This window comes from Protopterus annectens, chromosome 1.part1, assembly GCF_019279795.1.
Source record: "Protopterus annectens isolate FY-2018-M chromosome 1.part1, PAN1.0, whole genome shotgun sequence".
NCBI lineage: Eukaryota > Metazoa > Chordata > Ceratodontiformes > Protopteridae > Protopterus > Protopterus annectens.
Window position 1 is genome coordinate 25,305,189 of NC_056726.1, and position 23,575 is coordinate 25,328,763.

Below are 23,575 nucleotides of genomic sequence, written 5' to 3' on the forward strand. Positions count from 1 at the left end.
GTCTTACTCACATGTGCAGCCACCCACACAATATTTAGCAGTGACACTGCACAAGTATAGCCTGTCTCTATCAAGTCTACATACTGCAGACATTAGGTATGCTGAATCCTCCAGTGCTCATGACCTAAAATAACGGAATCATTCCACAAGTTCTTTAAAGCACAATCATTTTTTTCTTACTCTCACCCTGTGTGACTACTGCTTAAAGCAGCCCCCACAGTTTGGCAGCTGCATATTCATAGCTCAGTCTGACTGCCTCCATCAAATGTAACAAAATTACACTCTTTTATAATGCTTCTCAAGACAAGAAAGTTGTTTGATTTCACTTGTTTCCCTGACCCTTGCAAATTGTCCTGCTTCAAAACAACCATCCCATGCTCTGACAGACACTTATTATCTGTAGATATATCCTTGGTACTTACTTAAAATGCCTTTTAAACCAGAGTATAAACTGACTCAAGTACAGCAATCCATTATTATGGTATGTTCAACACTGCCAGTATATAAAAAGGAAAATGTTACATAACACTTTTGAAATTTCAAAATAATTTTATTTAAAATACAAATTCTTCATAAAAACTGATTTCCCTTTAGTTTGGCAACAGATGCATGTGCCAAACGGCATCAATTTTGTGTTCTCTCAATATCACAAAATATCTAAGCTTATTTTGTTGCAGCTGTTGATATGGGTTCTCTAAGGCTATGTGACTAGCAGAAAACGGATCACTATGAAATGTATTAAGAAAGAGCATTTACCTGAAAGCTCAACTTGTTTTTGTGCATGTTTCTGAATTTATTAAAATGTTTCTGGTGTTTTGCAGCTCTGTTTTTTGCCATTTAGAACTATACATAAGTCTGGGATTATGTTTGGAAAGGGCTACTGCAATTGACAAGCACTTATACCAGGGGTCAACAACTCCATTTCTGATTCAGATACAAGCCCACTCATTGATTCTACATTGTTTGGACAGCTACTATACTGGACCATCTCCACAACCATGTTACTTCCTGATTAGGCATTTTGGAGAGCTGCTAATGCTAAATAATCATGTGCCCTCCCCTTTAAATGCCTGCAGGAAGGGAGCTATGAGGCTGAGTAAATTATCATGGCTGGCTGTGTGAATCAGTGTGGCTGGCCATGTTAACTCACATAGCCAAAATGCCGCATTTTTTAATTTCTTTTAGTGGGGAGTCCAGGTGACAGTTTAGGGTAAAGAGAATGATTAGGAGAAGTACTGTTTGGGATGTGTGATGATGAATATAGGCGGCAGCATGTGTGCATGTCTGTGGGTGTGTGAGTGGTTTCAGATGACTGTGCAAGAAAGTGTGTATATTTGTTTATAGGAGAGCATCTCTGTGAATGTGATCAAGTGGAGGTGTGTATGTACACTGACTGCCAGTGTGAGAGTGAGTGTGTGTGTGTGTGTGTGTGTGTGTGTGTGTGTGTGTGTGTGTGTGTGTGTGTGTGTGTGTGTGTGTGTGTGTGTGTGTGTGTGTGTGTGTGTGTGTGTAATGCTGTTTAGCACTGCTGGTAATTCAGAAACATGCAAATTAAAAACATAAAACCATACCAGAGGAAAGTACAGTTTTGTACCTACCATAAATGTAGATGTTCGAGGATCCACATTGCTGCAGTCCTTACTTGGTAGCAATGTGGATCCTCGAACATACATTTTTGGTGTACAAACAAAACTGTGTACTGTTCTTCTAGTTCCACATTGCTGCAGTCCTTGCAGGGTAGAATCCCAAAGGAGAGGTCATAAAGGGAGCTGGCCATAAGTGAGCCAACACATGACAACAAAAAACAGCTGAAACAAAAGTAAGACGCAGAGTAGATAGGAGAGGAAGAGGGCTGATGCAGTATGCTAAGTATCCAAGTAGCTGCCTATCTCACATCCTTAGTCCCCCTCAGAAATGCTGACTGAGACTGCCTAAAACTCTTAGTCCTGCTTAAATAATAAAAATTTTGTGTGTATCTAAGCAAAAAAAACAAAATCTTTTTTATTTTGGGGGGGGGTCTAAAAAAAAGGCAAATGAAATAGTTTGTTTTAAAAAACACACCAAAAACCACAAGGCATAAAGGAGAAGATTTAATGATAATGATACCTATCCTATCCTTAAATCAAAAAAAGGGCTCTACTCGCTATATAAGCCTCAGACACCCAGACACAGAAGTAGTAATAGCCAACAGAAATAGCCAAAAGAAAAATGAACAAAGGATGCGAAACAACAGTGTCATCATATCATGCTGCTGCTGCAATCTGCAGCATGATAATGGAAAGAGAAGGACAAACCTTTGTCCCATAAAAAGATAAGATATTGAAGAGCCTCAAAGGCTCACACTTTCCTTGTACTAGGTTCTAGCTAAGAAATCACACATTTAAAACTTGTTGAGAAGGAGAAGTTGCTGTGTTTCAACACAGAATATGCCAGGCTGTTGAGTGTGTGATGGAGAGAGCTGTGATTGAATTTGGCAGTATGAGATTCCTTCTGAGATAGAACAGAAGGAATCAAAGGTGATGGGCAAGACAGACTCAACTTAGTAGTCCTTAGTAGTGCTTTAGGTCGTTGCTGAGCTATCAAAAACCAATTTGCTCATCTTTGGCTTGTCTTGTAGCACTTTTTAATAAGACCTTGAAGAGTTAAGAAAGTAGGCATAAAAGGTTTTCTGAGAGACCCAAAATCATCCATTAATGCAAACTGACTGCTAAAACATCCTTCATGTTGATATGTAGATGCTGTAGTCTGGGCACTGGCTTGTATCCACTTTCCATTCCATTTAGCTCCCTCTCCCAAGCAATGTCCGAGGCATCTGTCGTTAAAATTGACTCGGCTGGCGGAATCTCAGAGAGTCCACAGAGGGAGGTGACATTCCTAGGTGACATTCAAAATTACAACCACAAAATTATATTTTGATGACAGTGTCCAAATCCTGGGTGTGCTGTTGTCCAATTTTGAGATATACATTTAGCCTTCATACCAGTGTTGCATTGTCATATGCAGTTTGGCATTGGGAAGCACCAGAATACAAGATGCCATGAACCCTCAAGCTTGATGACTGATGAGTTGAGTCAGTGCAGATGAGGATGTGACTTGTTTGTAAGTGTTAAAAAGTGTAAGGCCACAGTTGCTGTAAAGGGGATCTGGGCTGCTGCATTCAGTCTTGGCTGGTATTAGAACATGTTTTATTCGTTCACAATGGGATTGACTTCTTAGCACTGCTATAACATATTCCAGATGCTGTAGAAGGTCTTCCTGTTCTTGAATCCAGAAGTCCAGCTTTCCTTTGAATGAGCCAGAATTGCTTGAGCCCTCAAGTAAGGATAGATTTGAATTCTTGAGCCTGAATTCTTTTACTCTGTGGTAGAGGGATTGTGAGAGTGGCAATGCAGAGAAGAATAAGATGAAAACCCAGATAAATCCTGCAACTTCTTGATAACGCTTATAATGAAGGTTTCTGGCTAGGAGATCTAAACTTACATTCCAGTTACCCTTGAGTGATGGTATAAAGGCATTGTAACGCCCAACATCTTGAGCTTGGGAATGTCCAGATATGTTGAGAGGAGGTAAATATTGTCAACGTCTCCACGTTGACTTCAGAAATAGGAAGAGGGTATCCAGATAAATCCCTTCTTCCTTCCCCCTTGGTTCTGGCCATCTGTCTTGAGTAATTAAATCCCAATTTTTGAAAAAAAGAGAGTCTTCCTCTCCCAAAGGGAGAGCAATCTACTGAATCTACTTGGCAGCTGAAAAGGCAGGAAGGTGGGTCTGTCTGTTTACTTAATTCTGCCCCTGCCTGCCCTCACAGAAAGTCTGACTGGCCTAGTAAGGCCTCCTTGTTAACCTTTGCCTTGCCCCTACCACGCCTAGACCTACTCCCTAGACATGGGAATCATAAGCAGGATATGTCCATCCCTAGTAGGCCAATTCCTACTGCTGCACCTGTGGCTGTACCTGCAAAAATTCTTAACAGTTTATAGACTACTTTTTTTTTCCTCCATTTTCTTTTGCGCTTCCACAGGCTACACAACACAACCACACAACACATCAGACTGCAATCCAAATCCACTTTAGCTTTCCTCAGCCTATTCAGCCCTGAACCTATCAGGCAACATAAGAAGAACAGAACTAGTGGCTACCTAGGAGGCAAAGGAAATCCAGCAACCAAACCACATTGCCAAGAATGCTTACTTACTTGCTTTGAGACACTCCATGAACCAAATCCAGCCTCCAGCAACACCAATACCACCAAAGCACCTTAAAAGATTTCAGTTGTGAAAGGAGATACTTGATATTTAAGCATGTGAATCACATAATTCAACGACATCTCAACGCCCTCTTCTATAGTGGAAGAAGGATTTTCACTCTCTTTCCCCCCCATCTTTCTTAACTTTCTGGCCTCAGTTTAGTTTTAACCACAGAGGCCTTTAACACCTTAGGTCCCACCTTTTACTGAGAAACAAGCAACAGGGTCTGCCCTGGGTTCCTAAAAAATACTTATCTATAGTATGATAGTCATAGGGCCTATCAGGGCATCTGCAGCAAAAGCACAAGGCAGGCAGGGTTCAGGAAGCAAAGACATCTACCACTTCAAACAATTCAACACAGGAGTGGCAGCTAAGCGCCCATAACTTGCAAGAACAGCTGGGCTCAAACAAATCAGAGTGTTCCAACTTCCTGAATCCTTTTAATCCCAAATCATGGAAGAGAGAGTCTCAAAAAATCAAAATCAGAAGGGAACTACATGTATCCATGCAGCCAATATAAAACCAGGAAAACCAGAAGGAACAGCTCATGTAGTATAGTCCGCCAAAACACCAAATCCTTTGCACAAAATAAAGCAATCCACTCACAGACTGTAAACAACAGGAGAATAATTTAATAAAACAGAAGGAATAAAACAAACTGGTTAAGTGCTTTCTTCCCTCCAAATCTAATGGGACTTCACCAGAACCATGAATGTAACAAACAAACTTTTTAAATAGTAAAGATGCATCATATGACTACAGAAAATCTCATTGAAAGTCAAACTGAATTCAAGATTCTCATTGTTCCTTAAAGACATAAGCACAAAGAATATTCCATTTCAGTCAGATATAACTAGTGTTTAAAAAATCTATTAAATAAATAATCTAATACAAAAAACTTACAAAACATAAAATTTGTATACTTTATGTAAAATCATAATATTGAAAAATAAAATATATGCATCTCTATGAATCTATGTTACTATAAAATTGTACACATATATTATAAAACATTATAATCTCATAGCTCTCAACTTTAAAGTAGGTAGAAGTGAGATACTGTCATTTAAGCCAGGAGGGTGAGAGGTATTTAACTTTGGCTGCCAAATTAACTCTCTGTTTTCTAAAACATTTCCCAGTCATCTTCCCTTTCTTTTTGGGTGACAACCTCTAAAATACCAAAAAGGAATTTTTTTGTAATTTGTACATGCCAAAGTATGTTTAAACAGGGAACTGTTCAAATTTCCTTTATAAATATCATAGCAGTTTGTGTAAATATGTTTACAAAAAAAATCTTTCTGTTTTTCCAACATAAAAATGTTACAGCATTTCACTACTGACAATGGTGAAGGAACAAACCTATAACAGTTTTACTAATGCTTTAGTTATAAAATTTGATGGTTTCTCTCAGAAGACAAAAATCACAGTAAAAATAACTGGAATCTATTTAAAATAGACCCTAACTTACACAGTTTGTTTGGTGACAAATCTAGTTTTATTTATAAAACAGGAAAAAAATTAAAATACTTATTTGAAAAACCACCTAACTTACTTATGAACAACCTTCCTTTAGGTACATGTAAATGTGGAGCCTGTAATCTGTGCTCCTACATTTTTGAAGGAGACAATAAACAAAATAATAAACAAAGACTGAAACTGGTCAACGGTAACTGTTCTACTAAAGGAATAGTATATATTGCTATCTGTTCCAGCTGTACCAATTTTTATGTTGGAAAAACAGAAAGATGTTTTTGTAAATATATTTATGAGCACAACTATGATATTTCTAAAGGAAATTTAAACAGTTCCCTGTTTAGACATAACTGGCATGTAGAAATTACAAAAAAATTCCTTTTTGGAGGTTGTCATCCAAAATGAAAGGGGAAGTAACTGGGAAACATTTTAGAAAATAGAGATTTAATTTGGCAGGTACAGTTAAATGCCTCAAATCCTCATGGCTTAAATTACCATATCTCACTACAACCTACTTTAAAGTTGAAAGCCAGGAGATTACATAAGAAATACCTCACAAAGAGAATTACCGGCCTCAAACAGATGCCCTACGCAGACCGTCTCAAAAAACTATAGCTTTACTCCATTGCATATCGCCTACTCAGGGGCGATCTCTGCCTAACATACAAAGCTATGTCAAACCCAGAGCTGTTGGACATGCTCCACTTAAAGAAATTCCAATCCCTCCGAGCTACATGCTCTAGGGACCTAAACCTTGTCACCACAATAAACAGAACATGCTGGAGGGATAGATTCCTGTCCCAGAGACTTCCCATACTCTGGAACAGACTACCTATCTATGTCAAACAGAGCTCCTCATTAGCACTCTTCAAGAAAAATCTTCATGATTGGATGGGAAATTCACCCCAGGGATCACTTCTGTGGCTCCGCTCAACAGGGGCACAGGAAAATAATTTTCTGGGGTGGCGAAAGCCAGGGTACATTTTTTGGCTAGGCTTATATAGGCCCTAGGGCCTATAGCCTAGTACCTACCTATGAACCTATATGTGTACAATTTTATAATAACAAAGATTCATAGAGATGCACAGATTTTATTTTTCAATATTATGCTTTTACATAACAACGTTTACAAATTGTACATTTTGTAAGTTTTTTTTATTAATTTATTTGTTTAATAGACATTTTTTAAACACTAGTTATATCTGTCTGAAATGGAATATTTTTGTGCCTATTTCTTTAAGGAAAAATGAGATTCTTGAATTCAATGAGACTTTCAATTACATTTTCTGTGGTCACGTTTCATCTTTACTATTGAAGAAGGTTGTTTGTTATATTCATGGTTCTGATAAAGTCACATTAGATTTGGAAGAACAAAAGCACTTAACCAGTTTGTTTTATTCCTTCTGTTTTATTAAATTATTCTCCTGTGGTTTATAACCTGTGAGTGGATTGCTTTGTTTTGTATAAGGGCTTTTGTGTTTTGGTGGACTACACTACATGAGCCATTTCTTCAGGTTTTCCTGGACATACAGATTAGCTGATAATGAAATTTTCACACTGTGGCTAAACATGTTTCTGAGTCTGATTTTACATAGTCTTGTGAACCATACATTCGTTTTAATTAAGGGAATATTTTTACTGTTGCAATCCCATACAGAAAACATTATTTTAAAGCAGACTGCTGAAATGCTTGAATATGTGCCCTACTGAAGAGGCAAGACAACTCTAGCATATCACAGTGATGTGTGATGCTGATATTAATACTTTTACTACAGATTTACACATGTTCTGATATCACATTTAAATTAGGCCAGTACTTCTATAGGATATAATACAGGTCATTTCAACATTAAAAGTAATAATATCCTTAACCAAACATTAAATAATTATACTAAGAAAAACCTAAAAGAAAACCTAAGTAAAAATAATTTTTTTGAAGGTAAACTGCATGCACGCACATATGGAGGTCAATACCCATACTTCCCTACTTATACAGTTTCATTCCAAGGTTACACCATCTTAGAGAAAGGGAATACTTTATTATGTTATTCTTATTTTCTTAATTTAATATCCAGTTAAAAACATTAACTATAATTTGTAACTGATAGGCCGAAAAACTCTGATTAAATTTACTAAATCTGATTAAGGCTATCTGGAGGATGGTTAGATGTTCAGCTGTCAAAATAACTTTATTCAGATCAGTTACATGAAAACTGAGCTTAATCAAAAATGGCTGCAATTACCCAGAATTCCAAAAAAAAAAAAAAAAAAAAACACAATGCTAAAGGAAAAGACTGTAAACCAGCTGCTAGCCTCCATAACTAAATATAGCAAATCAAGGGTAAGGAAATGGTTTCATTTAATTAGGTAAGTATTCTGTATTTTTTTCTTTTAGCATATATTTATGAAGAACCTGAGAGTTCTGTGAAGAACTTGAAATTTCAAACAGCACTCTTAGTTTCATAGATTAATATATTGCACAATGCAGAAGAGCTGTTTGTTTTAACATTTGTTTATCCATTTATTTATTTTTCAATGTTCAGCTTTCACAATCCTCACAGTATGGTAAGTGTGTAAATATTTAGTATTCAGTTTTGCATAAAATCAGGTTTTATACGCTAGCAGTTTTTATGACAGACAAAAATCAGTGCTATACTAATGAACCTACTTTTTAAAGAGCAATATAACTAAATGTACCACACAATGATGGCATGAATAATAAACACATGTCCATGAAATAATTAGGGCCATCAGTGTGCCACTGTAATTTCTTCAAAAAACTCAGACTAATTACTTTTGGAAGTTCTTTATTTATTACTGTTCTACATATTTACATGAGAATGGATTATCCAACGCTAGCCATAGCTAAGCAATTTTTACCCATAATTCAAGTCTTTTGCCAGACAAATTTAAAATTTGTGTCGAAATGAACATGTAAAATGTTCTATATGGAAAACTGGATGTAGATGTCAGGATTTAAATAGAGATATCAGAAAATAAAGCTGCAACTCAGAGAAAGCACACTGGGACTAAAAGAACATTAAATTTTCTGTTGTTGACCACAGAGAGGTCTTTCTGACTGCAGTTTCAGAATGAGAGTCAACTGCATGTTTCCTTGTTGATACAGTTGCTGAAATTACATGCAAATCCTCACGTTTGCCAACAAGGAACATAGAGCTTACCTATTTCTAAAAGCTCTACTTTCTGGAGTGACTTCAGATATACTGACTATAAAGTGTTCATTTGATTTCCTACATCTGGATATCCTATCCACTACTAACTGCCTTCTAATATTTTGGTTAGAATTTCTAGAACCATTTTTATTGTCCAGATCTTGTGATTATCTATAAGAAGTGAAGATTTCTACCATTTTTTTCAGCTGTTCTGGTTTTAAGAAACTAATTTTGGAAGTATCTGAACTAGGTTGCTGCATGATCTTACAATTTATATTTATTACTATCTGAACTAAACAGTTGCTGCATGCTCTTACAGTTTACATTTGTTACTATCTGAACTAAACAGTTGCTGCATGCTCTTACAGTTTACATTTATTACTATCTGAACTAAACAGTTGCTGCATGCTATTACAGTTTACATTTATTACTATCTGAACTAAACAGCTGCTGCATGCTCTTACAGTTTATATTTATTACTGTCTGAACTAAGTTGCTGCACACTCTTACAGTTTACATTTATTACTATCTGAACTAAACAGTTGCTGCATGCTCTTACAGTTTACATTTATTACTATCTGAACTAAGCAGTTGCTGCATGCTCTTACAGTTTACATTTATTTACAGTGTAAGCTATAATATGACATGCATTCATTTGCAAACTCCTCTCTGCTTAAATGAACTCATACTCTTGTCTGTCAGGCTTTAGACAATAAAACAGCACTGTTTCTGCTCTTCCTATGGTAGTTAATGGCATCCTGCTTGGGAGGTAGAATCAACACTTTTATTAAATTATTATTTTCCTTTATCTCACATTGGCAATTGACACTATGCATTATGGTCTTGTTATGAAGTGTTTTCAATCCCATTACTGTTTCTCATCCTGAGTCTATATTTGATTCACCTCTTTCATCATAGGTCACTCTCTGTAGGTTGAAGGCAAAATTTGTTTTCCAGAAAGCTGTCTGTTATGATATAGAGTGCCAAAGGGTTCAGTTTTGGCTCTCTTCTTCCCAGTGTATCTGTTTCCATGCTAAGATGAAGCTTAAAGTATCACCGTTACATTGAAGATATTCCATTGTGCTTCTCTTTCTCTCAAGAGTACATGTCTAGTTTTAGTGGAACAGAGATCTGTCAAAATGTAAACCTGAAAAGGATGAATAATAGTTGACATATCCAATCAACATGAAGACAATGACTGCATATGTAACCTTTGGCTTTCCCAAGGCTTTTGTCAGTTTGTATGACAGGCAAAAATCATTGTTTAACTAATGAACTTATTTTTGAAGATCACTGTAACTAAACATATCACACAATATAAAATGGAATGGGGAAATAAGTTCATGTCCATGAAATAATTGGGGCTATCAGTATGCCAGTGTGTTTTGTGGAAGACATCTCAGACTAATTACTTTTCAAAGTTCTTCTTTATTATGGTTATGTACATTTGCTTGACAACAGATTATACAGTGCTAGCCATAGCTAACAGACTTTTACGCATAATTCAAGTCTTTGTAAGGCAAACACCTTAACCATTAGGCCACCCTCCCAACCACTCAAATTTAAAATTTGTGTTAAAATGAATGTGTAAAAATATTCTGTATGGAAAACTGGATGTTGCTGTCAGGATTTAAATAGAGATATCAGCAAAAAAAGTTGGATCTCAGAGACAGCACAATGGGACTAGATGAACATTAAGTTTTCTGTTGTGGAAAAATGTCGTATAAGAAGGCATGGTTCTTGCCCACAGATAGCTCTTTCTGATTCAGAGTTCAACAAATAATTATGATTGTGTCTCTTTGATCATATTTCATTTGTTATGTGTTCTTGACATGAATATTAAAATTCACATGGTGAGAACTGCTTCTCTGTACTCTCAAGGTGAGTTTCTTGACATCCACATTTTGAAAACATAACAAGTTAGTCATGATCAGAGACCCAATTATAGTCATTCATTATCTGTGGGTGGTACTTGCTTGCTTGTAACAGCAAAAACTCTGCTTACAGTTTTCTCTGTTCCCACCAAGCCCATTACAACTAGTTACTGCCCACATCATATACAAATCCCATACCTGTCCTGCATTAAACCCTATTTTACCTACATATCACTCAAATAGACCCCTTTTTTCAAACAATAAATAAGACCACACCATCTATAAACCTCAAAAAGCAATTGCAAACAGCATTGACTGCTACTCAGTCACTAAAAAATGGAATTCTGTTTCACAGGCTATTAGATCTGTAACCAGCCATCCTTTAAGTATCTTCTTAAAGACCACCTATGAAACTCATGGATCTGTTCATGCTTCACCCTTCCATCCATCCTCAACCCCTTTTCCCATATTTTCCCATGGGGTTAGGGTGTCACTTCAACAGTGACAATCATCTACAGCCAAGGTTTACACCGCCATGTCGCTAGCCTTGCCACTGTAGTTCATCCATACCACCACACTCACACTCACTCCTAAGGCCAGTTTAGAGTGTTCAATCCACCTGCTGCATGCCTTTGGAATGTGAGAGGAAACCAAAGCATCCGGAGGAAACCCACATGAACACGGGGAGGATATTTAGACTCTGCCCAAAAGGCACTCCAGATGAGAACTGAAATTGAGAACAGCTTGATGTGAGGTGACAATGCTAACCACCACACCACTGTGCCTCCTACACCTCTGGCTGAACAGATTATTTCCCTATCACCACCTATCACACCTGTTTTGCTTTTTAATTGCTTATTTTCACCAGCTGCACTATTCTGAGCTTTTCTATTAACTTTGCAACTTATTTGAACTGTTTTATTTTTTAATTTTGATACTGTTTGCACTTTAACTGATCATTTTTAAGTGTTTTTCAACTGATGAACTGTTGAGGGCTATACACTCAAGTGTGATAACCATTTTTCTGCTTTAAAAGTGTTTGTTTTACTGTATCTGTTTTAATTTTTGAAAAAAAAAATCCTATCTCACTCTACTCATTTTCTGCCTTTCTATAGTAGAGTCCAATTTTCAGATTTTGCTAAATTCTGGGCTGTTTTGTAGTTTCTGTGTTGCCACACCTTACTAAGATAGGAGGAAGCTTCTCTGTTCATCAGTGAGAATGGTGAGCTTTGAGCAGCCTATCTGTCGCTGGAAGAGTGGTTTCAGCTCAGAATCTATCGTTTTATTGGCCATTTTGGGATATTTCTATTTCTTTCATCTTTCTGTTTAAAAACCCGTGTTTGCACAGTTTTGCACATTGCAAAGTGCCATTTAACTAGGGGTAAACTATTTCTGGTGCCAGAAAGTCTGCTCTTCTAATTTTCCCTTAGAACTATCCAGTTTTCTAGTTTTAGCACTCAAAACTGTTTCCTTGTGCTCAGCACTTGTTGAAAACTTGTTGTAAGTGCTAAATAATCTACAAATTACTGCAGCACTCAACTTTCCTCACTTGTTAGGAGGAAAACAGTTTTTAGTACTTAAATTAATAAGCACCTATCCAGGCATGTCTAAGGGTCAGCTCCCAGTATTTTCCCCTGTCCACCTGATTAACCTGGGCATCTTGGAGCAATGTAGCAATTGCCTCATGTACAATGACAACCCTCTCCTCCTACCACCCAACACTACAACCTGTGACAAATGCACTTATTTAGCCAAATTGTAAGCCAGGCTCTCTCCAGCCAGGACTGTACTAGATATTCAAGAGGAGAAGGTAAACACCTGCACCACATCACACTCAACACATAGTCCATCAAAACCTACACTACCTAAACCCACACCACATAGTAACACAAAACACAGACCTACATTCGCGGCGGCTCTCAATACAAAATCTACTCAAACAACAGAGACCTCCAAAGCTGAAACACAAGCAACCACCACCCCCCAACCCTACCCAAATGACACATAGCCCACAAAATCAGTGTGCCACTCAATCTCAGTCCATAAGGCAAAACAACGTACCCAGCACACTAGTCATAGGTGACTCCATAGTCAGGCACACTGATGTCCCACTCACCAGGCTAAACAAGGAGAAAGGTACTGTCAGCTGCCTGTCAGGTGCCAGGATCCGCCACATAATGCAAGCACTCAGGTCACTCCACAACAAGCACACATATGACTCTGTCATTGTCCATGTTGGTGTGAATGACCTGAGATGTACCTCCCTGGACTACATGAAAAGAGACATGGAGGAGCTCTCGGGTCATGTAGCCCAGGCAGGTATAACCCTAGCCCTGAGTAGTATCCTGCCATCTCCCAGAATGATACCACAATACAAAGACAAAATGATTGACTTCAACAATTGGCTATGCTTCTGGTATCATTCTAAGGGGATCCAGTGTCTGTCTGCCTGGGACGACATGATCAACACACCATGATGCTTTGCCAGATAAGGCCTGCACCTGTTGCCCCTGGGATTCTGGATACTGGCGAAGGCTCTTGCCACCGCTATAGTGCCTTTTTTATGCAAGGTTCAAATGACAAACTCATCACCGTAGCAGGTATAAGCAAGCAAAATCTGATGGTAATGCTACTCAATGGTAGAAGTCTAAACCTCAAAATGCACTCAATCAAGGCACTCCTTAAAATGGAGAACATCGCCATCTGTGCAGTGACAGAGACCTTATTCAAGACTCCAGAGAGCACCCTTGCATTACCAGGCTATAACTCATACCACCCCGTTCAGCCACCTAACCTGGACCAAAACACTAAAAGAGGAGGCATGTCTATATTCATTAAGGATATCCACACCTCCAGGATAGTTGCTCAACATAATGCATCCAAAATGATTCAGGTGCAACTAACAGTGGGCAAGACTGCAATCCAGGTTGCAGCTTGTTACAGATCTCCTGCCATGCCCCAGGATTCCCACTCCTCATTTCTTGATATACTGGGTAATATTAAGGTACAACCCAATATCCCAAATAATGGGCAATTTCAACTACCCTACCATCAACTGGGAAAACTACTCATGTACTAACTCATTTGCTCAATGCTTTCTGGAATTCATAAATTCCAATGCTCTGGATCAGCTTGTCCATACCCCCATGAGAGGCAGCAATATCCTGGACCTGGTCATTACCAATATGGACAATCAATGTCCCACGCCAGAGGTCAGCTCCTCGCTGGTCAGATTCGACCACAAGCTAATCACCCTAGACATCAATATCCCACTCCAACCACCATTAAGGAAACCACTATAAAAAAAATCTCCAAAGCCAACTTCCTGCTTCTTAAGACAAAAGTGGCAAGCTTCACGACACCCATACTGATGGAAAATAGAGGTACGACTGCTGAATCCTATACAAATGCACTGTATAAGCACATACAAGAGTGCATGGATCATGCCATCCCCAAGAGAACCAAGACACTATCCTCCAAAAAAGGAAGCCAAGCTGGTGGTCCCCTGCCATAAACAAACTCTACAACAGAAAGAAGAAGTGGTTGCAAAAAAGAGTAACATCCCCTGATTGCAGGAATTCCCTGGTCAGCCTCAGTAAGAAGCTGAGATCCTTCATAAAAACCTTCAAAGCTAGTTATGAAAATAAAATCACCACTGATTCTAAAGACAATCACAAAGCATTCTATAGCTGTGTCAAGAATCTCAATGGCGACACTCAGATCTGCTCTGAGCTACAACACAATGGCATTAGCTATACAGAACCTACTGATATTGCCAACATCCTGGCAGATAGGTTAATTGCAAAGTTCACCCCCCCTCACCCCCCAAAGGGCCCATCATTATACCCATTATACGAGAAGAATGCAAAGCCCCTGTAATCACAGCTGCACAAGTAAAGACCACACTCTCCAAAGCCAAGAATACAGCATCCATGGGACCTAACAACATCCCAAGCTGCATTTTGCATGAACTACAGAACGATCTGGCACCTCACCTAAGTATCATATTCAATCATAGCCTCACTTCAGGCTTTGTTCCTACAGAATGGCACACAGTGACGGTTATCCCACTCCACAAAGGGGGTGCCACCATGGACCACAGGAACTACCGCCCCATTAGCCTGATGAGCCTGGTCTGCAAGACCATGGAACATATCATCCTGGAGTTTATAAACAAGGGCATAGGTAACATCCAAACTCTGGACCCCACTCAGTTTGGGTTTGGAAAAGGTAGGTCATGTCTCCTAAACCTGATTGACTTCTTTGAAGCAGTCACCAGAGTTAAGTACAAGGATAAGGTGGTGCACACAACCTATCTTGACCTTGTCAAGGCTTTCAACACCATCCCCCATTCTGGAATTATAGATAACTCAATAGACTGGGCATAAATCCCTATGTCATAAGATGGGCGCCCAACTGGCTCACTGACGGAAACCACACAGTGAAAGTAGCCAACTCCAAATCCAACTTCAGACCAGTGACAACTGGAGTATCACAGGGCCCAGTCCTGGGTCCTGTGCTGTTTGGCATCTACTTCTCAGAAGTCCAGGCTAATACAGCAGGTCTTTGGCTAACGAAGTTCACTGATGACTGCAAACTATGTGCTATAATAGAATTGCCTAATGATGTGGACATTCTACAAAGGGGCCTCACTGAGACTGATGCTTAGTGTCAAAGTTGTGACCTCTAGCTCAATGCCAAGAAGTGCATTTTCATCCCCTTTGGGAAAAACACTGTACCCATGAACTACCACATAGGCGGTAGCCTACTAAATATCGAAAGTGTGATAAGAGACCTTGGAACACAGGTGGACAGTAGTCTCTCCTTTGATAATGACATCACCACAGTAGTCAGACAATCCTTCTACGTGGCACACCTCATCACAAAGGGGTTCACCTCCAGAAAAAAAGAGGTCATTGTTTCTCTCTACTCTTCCCAAATAAAACCCATTATAGAGTACAACACCCCGTTTGGCACGTACCTCGCTAGATATCTACAACAACTATAAAGGCCACAGAAATACCTCACTAAGAGGATTACTGGCCTCAAACAGATGCCATACACAAACTGTCTAAAAAAACTCCAGCTCTACTCCATCGCTTATCGCCTACTCAGAGGCAACCTCTGCCTAACAAACAAAGCCATGTCAAACCCAGATCTGTTGGACATGCTACACTTAAAGAAACCCCAATCCCTCTGACCCACACGCTCCAGGGACCTAAACGTTGCCACCACAATAAGCATAACATGCTGGAGGGATAGATTCCTGTCTCAGAGACTTCCCATGCTCTGGAACAGACTATCAATTCATGTCAAGCAAAGATCCTCATTAGCCCTCTTTAAGAAAAATCTTGACAATTGGATGGGAAATAGGAAATTCACCCCGGGGATCACTTCTGTGGCTCTGCTAGACAGGGGAGCAGGAAAATAACGTTCTTGGGTGGCAAAAGCCAGGGATCTTTTTTGGCTAGGCTTATATAGGCCCCAGGGCTGATAGCCTAGTACCTTCCTATGAACCACTTCCCTACCTCCACTAAGCTATCCAGTCCTGTCTCCCATTTTTCACTTAGCATATAAAACAAAAAGTGTGACTTTCAGTAAAATTACTGCATATATGGAAAGGAATTCTTTCTAGAGATGTTAAGTATTGTTTCTCTCTCTCTTGTTTTTCTTTTTTTCTTCTTTCACAGTGTATCATTTTTATGTATCATCTCTGTGTCTTATAATATTGTAAAATATATGCTATTCAGATGATTTATGGAATGTGTTTCTGAAAATGTCTCTGTTATTTGGAGCTTTTCATATCAGGCCTACACTGAAAATGGACTTTTTTTATTCAGTCATACTTTTTCTTCAAACAAATGTCAATAAATAAATAAATAAATAATGCAGGTCTTGCCTGTTTGAAAAAGCCCCCTAGTACCTTAATGTTTCATTCCCCAGCCCCTAGCAGTCATAAAACACAGGTCTTCTATCAGTTTCCAGTGTACCTTTAGAAACATCTGAAGGCTTCTTTTATCTGCAAGCAGCTGCCATGTAGGCTCATTATCCCAAAAGGTCTGTACATAACAGTCCAAAGCTTCTTTTAGGAGCTTCTTAAAACATACTTACAACAATATAATGGTGATGTCTGGATATTTAATAATCTGATATATTTCTTCTGTTATTGATTGTTTTATCCAGATATACTATTGATTATTATTATCCAATGCATTTTTATAAACAGCTTAAGAAGTATAACTGAATTAAATGTCTTTGCAAATCAAGCCAACACAAAGCTTACAGATCGCAGCTTTGCAGCTACATGTGCTGCTTCACTACTAGTGTAACAAAAGAAGCAACACTGAAGAACTCTCATACATCTTCACAAAAGCATGTGACAATTCTATAGATACAAAGTAAAACACTGATGATAATTATGTAACAGAAAATAGCTACCAGCAATAGCCAACCTCCACCCACACACACATACACAAGGCCAACTCCCAAACTCAAATGTGACAAATATACATGCTTGCACTGACATGCACACACACACAAGCACACACACACACACACACACACACACACACACACACACACACACACACACACACACACACACACACACACACACACACACACACACACGTGCATCTGATAGTGTAACTTTTTTATAACATTAGTGTCAATCTCTATATTGTTTTCTCTGTATATTTTTTATAACTATCTTACTTTGCCTTTGATTTATATATATTTTTGTTCTTGCTACATGATTCAAAGTAATCGACTCTGTTTTTTTCCTCTGTATTTAATTCAATATATGTCTACATCTCACACAGTTTGAAAAATATATGAGATGAAATTGTCATGTTCTCTATAATCCCCAACCTCAACTCTAGTATTATTTTGTATCTTTTTTTCCCTCTCTTTGCTCAGAAAAAGTGCATTAAAGAAAGGAGTCTACTCCTTCATTGTTGAGTAGTATTTTGCCTTTTTCTTAGCATTTTTGTAAAAAGTGTCTCACTGATATTTCTTGTCAAGAAATATTTTTTTATAAAGGGGGAGTAAAACAACAGATAAAAAGCTGTTGCAAACATCAGAAATAATGAACATCTGTAAAGCTTTCCTAAGACAGATTTGATTACAACTAAAGTTTATATTTTCAAAAGTTAGACACTATATTGTAGTTTTTTCATTAAAAAGGCTCAATCAAAAGATGTTTAACAAAGCAAATTTTTAACAAAGCAAACAGGGTAACCTAAGACAACCTGTTTCTGAATAAACTACACAGTAATATTTTTGGTTAGGGGCGGAGCCTCCCATTAAACCTTCATGAAGGAGGTTATAACCCTTACACCCTATTATGTGTATAATCCTCTATGCAGTTACGGCATACACTGGGAAACAATGGATGTCCATCATGTTTCACTGTTGCAGTCATTATACTTGGGTTATCCTGCTGGCAGACCACCCGCAGTCAGCCTGAATTCTAAAGTCCTGGTCCAGCGTCGGTTGCTGTCGCCTCTTCCCTGACGTCAGTGTGCCAGGGGTATATAAGATGCAGCCGATGCCATTTTCTTCAGTCTTTCTTGCCACGTGGTGCCCAAAGCAAAAGCAGTTCACAAGTGCCAGTCATCCGACTCCTGAGATTTTCGAAATCGAATTTCAGATCTTAGTCTTCAATAAAGCTAAGTACCCCATTGGGGAAACTTTTTTCTTGCTCCAGACCGCTGTCAGAAAAAGTTAACAATTGTATTTCTTGTGGGAAGCAAATACCTCATAAGGATTTTCATTCTTACTGTATTCCTTGCCTAGGCCCTGACCACAACATTGCTAGTTGTCGGTTTAGTGCTAGATTTAACCAATGCACTATTAAGCGTCGGTACGATTTTGCTTTTCATTACTTTGGCCGAAGGTTTAATTATATAATGCCGTCGGAACAGCTGATGACCGGAGTTCATAAAAAGCACAAGGAAAAAGAAAAGGACAGGCATCCGAGGTCCAAAACTGATGATGATGAAGCCTCCGCTAGGCCAGTCGGCGGTTCACCGATTCTCAGTGAGGCGCTTTTGCAGCCCCTGACACCCGCTACCTCAGACCCACAGGCCGCTTCTGACTCCCACGTGGAGACAACTAGGCCTCTGGACACTCAAGGTATTGGACCTTCGGAAACTATTCCCTCAGATGGGTCTGGAGCCACTGAGCAGGCATCGGCTTCTGAGGGTGTTTTCAGACCTACACAGTTATATATCAAGCCAACCTCAGCTTCCAAGGCAAAGACTAAAACAGCTTTAAAGACAAAGAAACACGTACAGCATTCTCCTGGACAGACTGCCATGCCTAAGAAACAGATGCTCAAAATGGCCAAAGACCTTATTACTTTGATCAGGGGTTCCCATCCCCCTCCTGATAAGAGGCCTAGGCAAGACACTGAATATGATTCTTCTGATCAGGTTTCCATTTCATCTGATTCCTCTTCAGAACAAGGATACTCTCTTCCTCCCTATGAGGATTCTGATGCTGAAGAATCTATCCCTTCAGCCTCTCCTCCTGAGGACTATTCTTTTGGGGAAACCTTGCATACCATGAGGGAGCATTTTCACTGGGAGAGCCAAGATTACTCAGAATCTAAGTAAAGGCTCAGAGATTTTCTTTTACTGCCTCAGCACAGACCTCTTGCTATTCCACCTGTACTAGACATTGTAGATGATGTATTTTCAGAGTCCGGCCTGTCTCCTGACTCTTTACCTCCTGCACCCGTTAAGCCAGACAGGTACTACAGGGTTCCAGATTCATATAAATTTCTATATAAAAACCCTGCTGCTGACCCAGAAACAATATCTCAGGGTCCCAAAGGGGTCAAGGCTTCCACTGCAAAAAACCCTGTCCCCTCTGATAGGGATTCTAGAGCACTGGACAGATGGGGGAAAAATGCTTACGCTTCTGCTACCTTGGCTTTAAGGGCTTTAAATTGTCAGTTTCATATGCTTAAATATCAGCAATACTTAATGTCACTGATAAAACAGAAATGTTGACAAATTCTGAATGTTCTGAAAACAAGGAAATGCAGGATTTATTGCATGCAGCTGAACAAGTGGGAAAGCATACTTTGCAATGTGGTTTTGATTCACTGGAGGCCTCTTGCAGGGCTGCTGTTTCAGGCTCTGTCATTTGAAGGCATGCTTGGTAAAGGAACAGAATCTGCCTGATCATGTTAAAGCAAAATGATTGGATGCTCCATTACAGCATGATACTTTGTTTGGTGTTAAGGCAGAAGAGGTGTTAAAGAAAATGGAGAATAAAGTGAAATCTATGCAGACAGTAAAGGACTTTTTACAGGTTCAGCCACCCAGATTTGGCAGGAACTGGCCTTCTAAGAATTGGTCCTTTCCTGTGTCAGACAGGCCACAAAGAGGCAGATACAGACACCCTAGAGGCAGATCTCAGCCCCAAGGCTCATACAGGCCTAAACAATGGGGTGCTTCTACCTCCAAAAGCAGAGAAGAGAAATCACAGCCATATAGGAAACAGTCCCAATGACTTTCCACTGCCAATGCCAAGCACTTATCTTTTGGCAGCACCCTTAGGGGGAAAACTAGGACTTTTTCAACAAAACTGGCACATGATCACCCAGGACAAATGGGTCTTGAATATAGTTTCTCAGGGCTACAGGTTCCACTTTCACACCCTTCCAAAGACAAAAGGTATGCCAGACCTGCCACACAATCAATGGGCAGAGGCACAAAAGCAAATCTCATCTCTCATGGACATGAGGGCTATTCAGCCAGTACCACAGCAAGAGCAGGGACAAAGATTTTACTCAAGACTTTTCTTGGTACCCAGAAAGGACAAAGCCTGGAGACCAATACTGGACCTGTCTATTCTAAACACTTTTCTGGACGTTCCAAAATTCAAAATGTTGACACTTCAGCAGCTTCTGCCCATGCTGGGCAAGAAGGCTTGGCTTGTAATTTTGAACCTCAAAGAGGCATACCTGCATGTCCCAATCAGACAATCTTAGGTTCACAGGTTCATAGGTAGATACTAGGCTATCTGCCCTAGGGCATTTATAAGCCTAGCCAGAGTGTATTTGGCTTCCACCTCCCTATTAGATTAGCCTACTGTGCCTCTGTAAAGTAGGTCACAGAAGGTACCCTTTTAAGATTAGTTTACTGTGCCTCTGTCTAGCAGGGACACAGAAGAGATCCCAGGGGTGAAGTTGCGATTTCCCATCCACGCGTCCAGATTTCGCTTGAAGAGGGTCAGCATGGGGCTATGTCTAACATGAACTGGGATTCTATTCCAGAGTGAGGGGAGCCTCTGGGAAATTAATCTGTCCCTCCAGCATGTCCTATTTATTTTTGTGCTGAGGTTTAGGTCCCTGGAGCGTGTAGCTCTAAGGGACATGGATTTTTTGAGGTGGAGCATGTCCATTAATTCTGGGTTTGACATGGCTTTGTACATCAGGCATAGATCGCCTCTGAGTAGGCAGTAAGCAACTGAGTAGAGCTGGAGTTTCTTTAGTCAAGCTGCATAGGACATCTGTTTGTAGCCCATGATCCTCTTAGTGAGGTACTTTTGGGGTCCCTCCAGTTGCTGCAGGTGTCGGGTAAGGTACATCCCAAAAGGGGCATTATATTCAATTATGGGCCTGATAAGTGACGAGTAGAGGTGCACAATGACCTCTCTTGATCTAGATGCAAACCCTTTCGTGATAAGGTGGGCTATATATAGAATGTCTTTCTAACCACTTTGGCAACGTGATTATCAAAGGAGAGATTACTATCTACATTGGTCCCTAAATCTCTAATTACGTCTTCCGTACTTAATGGATTACCACCTATGTGGTAATTTGCAGAAGATACCTGATTCATAGCTGGCTCAATGCACTACCAATTCTCTGCAATGCCCTTTGGCTTATCTACTGTACCCAGGGTCTTCACAAAATGCCTGGCACCAGTAATTGCATTTTGCAGACAAAGGGGAATTCAAATATATCCCTTCTTGGACGACTGCCTTATTCAAGCAGAGAGCAAGGACATTCTACTGAAGCATCTGGCATTTGTAAAAAGATTACTAATTTGCCTAGGGTACACAGTAAATGAAAAGAAATCAAAACTAGTACCCACTGAAGAGATAATATTCCTGGGTGCAAGCTTAAATACAACTGCCCAGATGGCTTATCTCACACCAGACAAACAAAGGCAACTGACTTCTTACTTCGAAAAGATAGCAACAAAGACCCAGTTACCTGCAAGAAAAATTCTGCAGGCTTTGGGCTTCATGGCATCCTACATTCTGCTAATTCGATATGCAAGACTGCATATGAGGAAGCTACAATGGTACCTAAAAAGTGTTTGGACTCAACATTGCCACAGCCTGGAAACATTAATTACCCTCATTCCCTGCCTGCAACAGGAGTTTCAATGGTGGGCACTGGCCTGTTACCACAACAAGGGACAGCCATTCACTTTACCCACAGCCAGGCAGACACTAACAACAGATGCATCGGACTATGCCTGGGGGACCCACATGACAGGAAAATGTATTCCGGGCACGTGGCCCGCAAGCCAAATGCATCTTCATATCAATCAAAAAGAGATGCTAGCTGTACAGAATGCCCTGACAGCCTTCAAGGACCTACTCCATCCAAGACAACTGTTGATCAAGACGGACAATACTACAGTCATGTGTTACATAAACAAGCAAGGGGGTACACATTCCTACCCCCTCTGCAGACAAGCCATGACTTTGTGGAACACAGCATTGATTTACCAAGTGCACCTGCAAGCACAATTCCTGCCAGGAAAGACAATTACTCTGGCAGACGAACTAATCAGAAGCCTCATGGGCCCTCAAGAGTGGAAACTACATCCACAAGTTTTCGGCATGATAACAAGGAAATGGGGATGCCCAGACATAGATCTATTTGCCTCCCCTCACAACTGCCAACTACAGAGATTCTGCACAAGGACTTATCACAAACAAGCATGGAAGGTGGATGCTCTGTCATTCAGCTGGAAAACCCTTACAGTATATGCCTTTCCTCCACTGCCTCTCCTCCCCAAGGTACTCCTAAAGGTCAGACAAGAGAAGCCAAGAATGATTCTGATTGTCCCAGACTGGCCATGCCAGCACTGGTATCCAATCCTAAAGAGCTTGTCTTAAGGCCCAGCCTGGACTTGACCTCAGATTCCTCATCTACTGACCCAACAAAACAATCAGATCCTGCACAGCCAACTCAGAACCTTAAATCTGGCTGCATGGCGGATAATACAACCACTCAGAACACACCTCTCTCTAAAGCAGTTATGGATGTTATTTTGGAGGCCAGGAGGCCCAGCACTAGAAAATCTTACGCAGAAAAATGGAAAAGATTCTGTGCTTAGAACCAGGCACAAGGAATTGACACACTTGCTCCAAATATTCCTCAGATTTTACAATACCTAACTGAGATGCTGGACAAAGGCCTATCCGTCTCATCAATTAAGATCCATGCCTCTGCCATTTCAGCTCATTACAATACGGCACCACCTATTTTTTCACATCCACTGCTAAGGCAGTACCTCAGAGGGGCCAAAAACATAAGACCTCCAAGGAGAGCTCTGATACCTACATGGGACCTCAATTTTGTCTTGGAAAAATTCACACTACCAATACAGCCGAGATAACATTTTTATCATGGAAAACAGCTCTGCTCCTAGCAATAACTTCAGCAAGAAGAGTCTCAGAGTTACAGGCATTAATGGCTGTGGAACCTTTTATTATTTTCCATCCGGACAGGGTTTCTCTAAGGACAAACCCAACATTTATGCCTAAGGTAGTG

At 39.9% G+C, this 23,575-nt stretch overlaps 1 protein-coding gene across 2 annotated transcripts in view; it reads right to left on the minus strand.

The window, feature by feature from the left end:
* Window positions 1–23,575, minus strand: part of NPR3 (natriuretic peptide receptor 3) — a 574,731-nt gene that overhangs the window by 111,272 nt on the left and 439,884 nt on the right. The gene's annotated exons all lie outside the window — the stretch shown is intronic.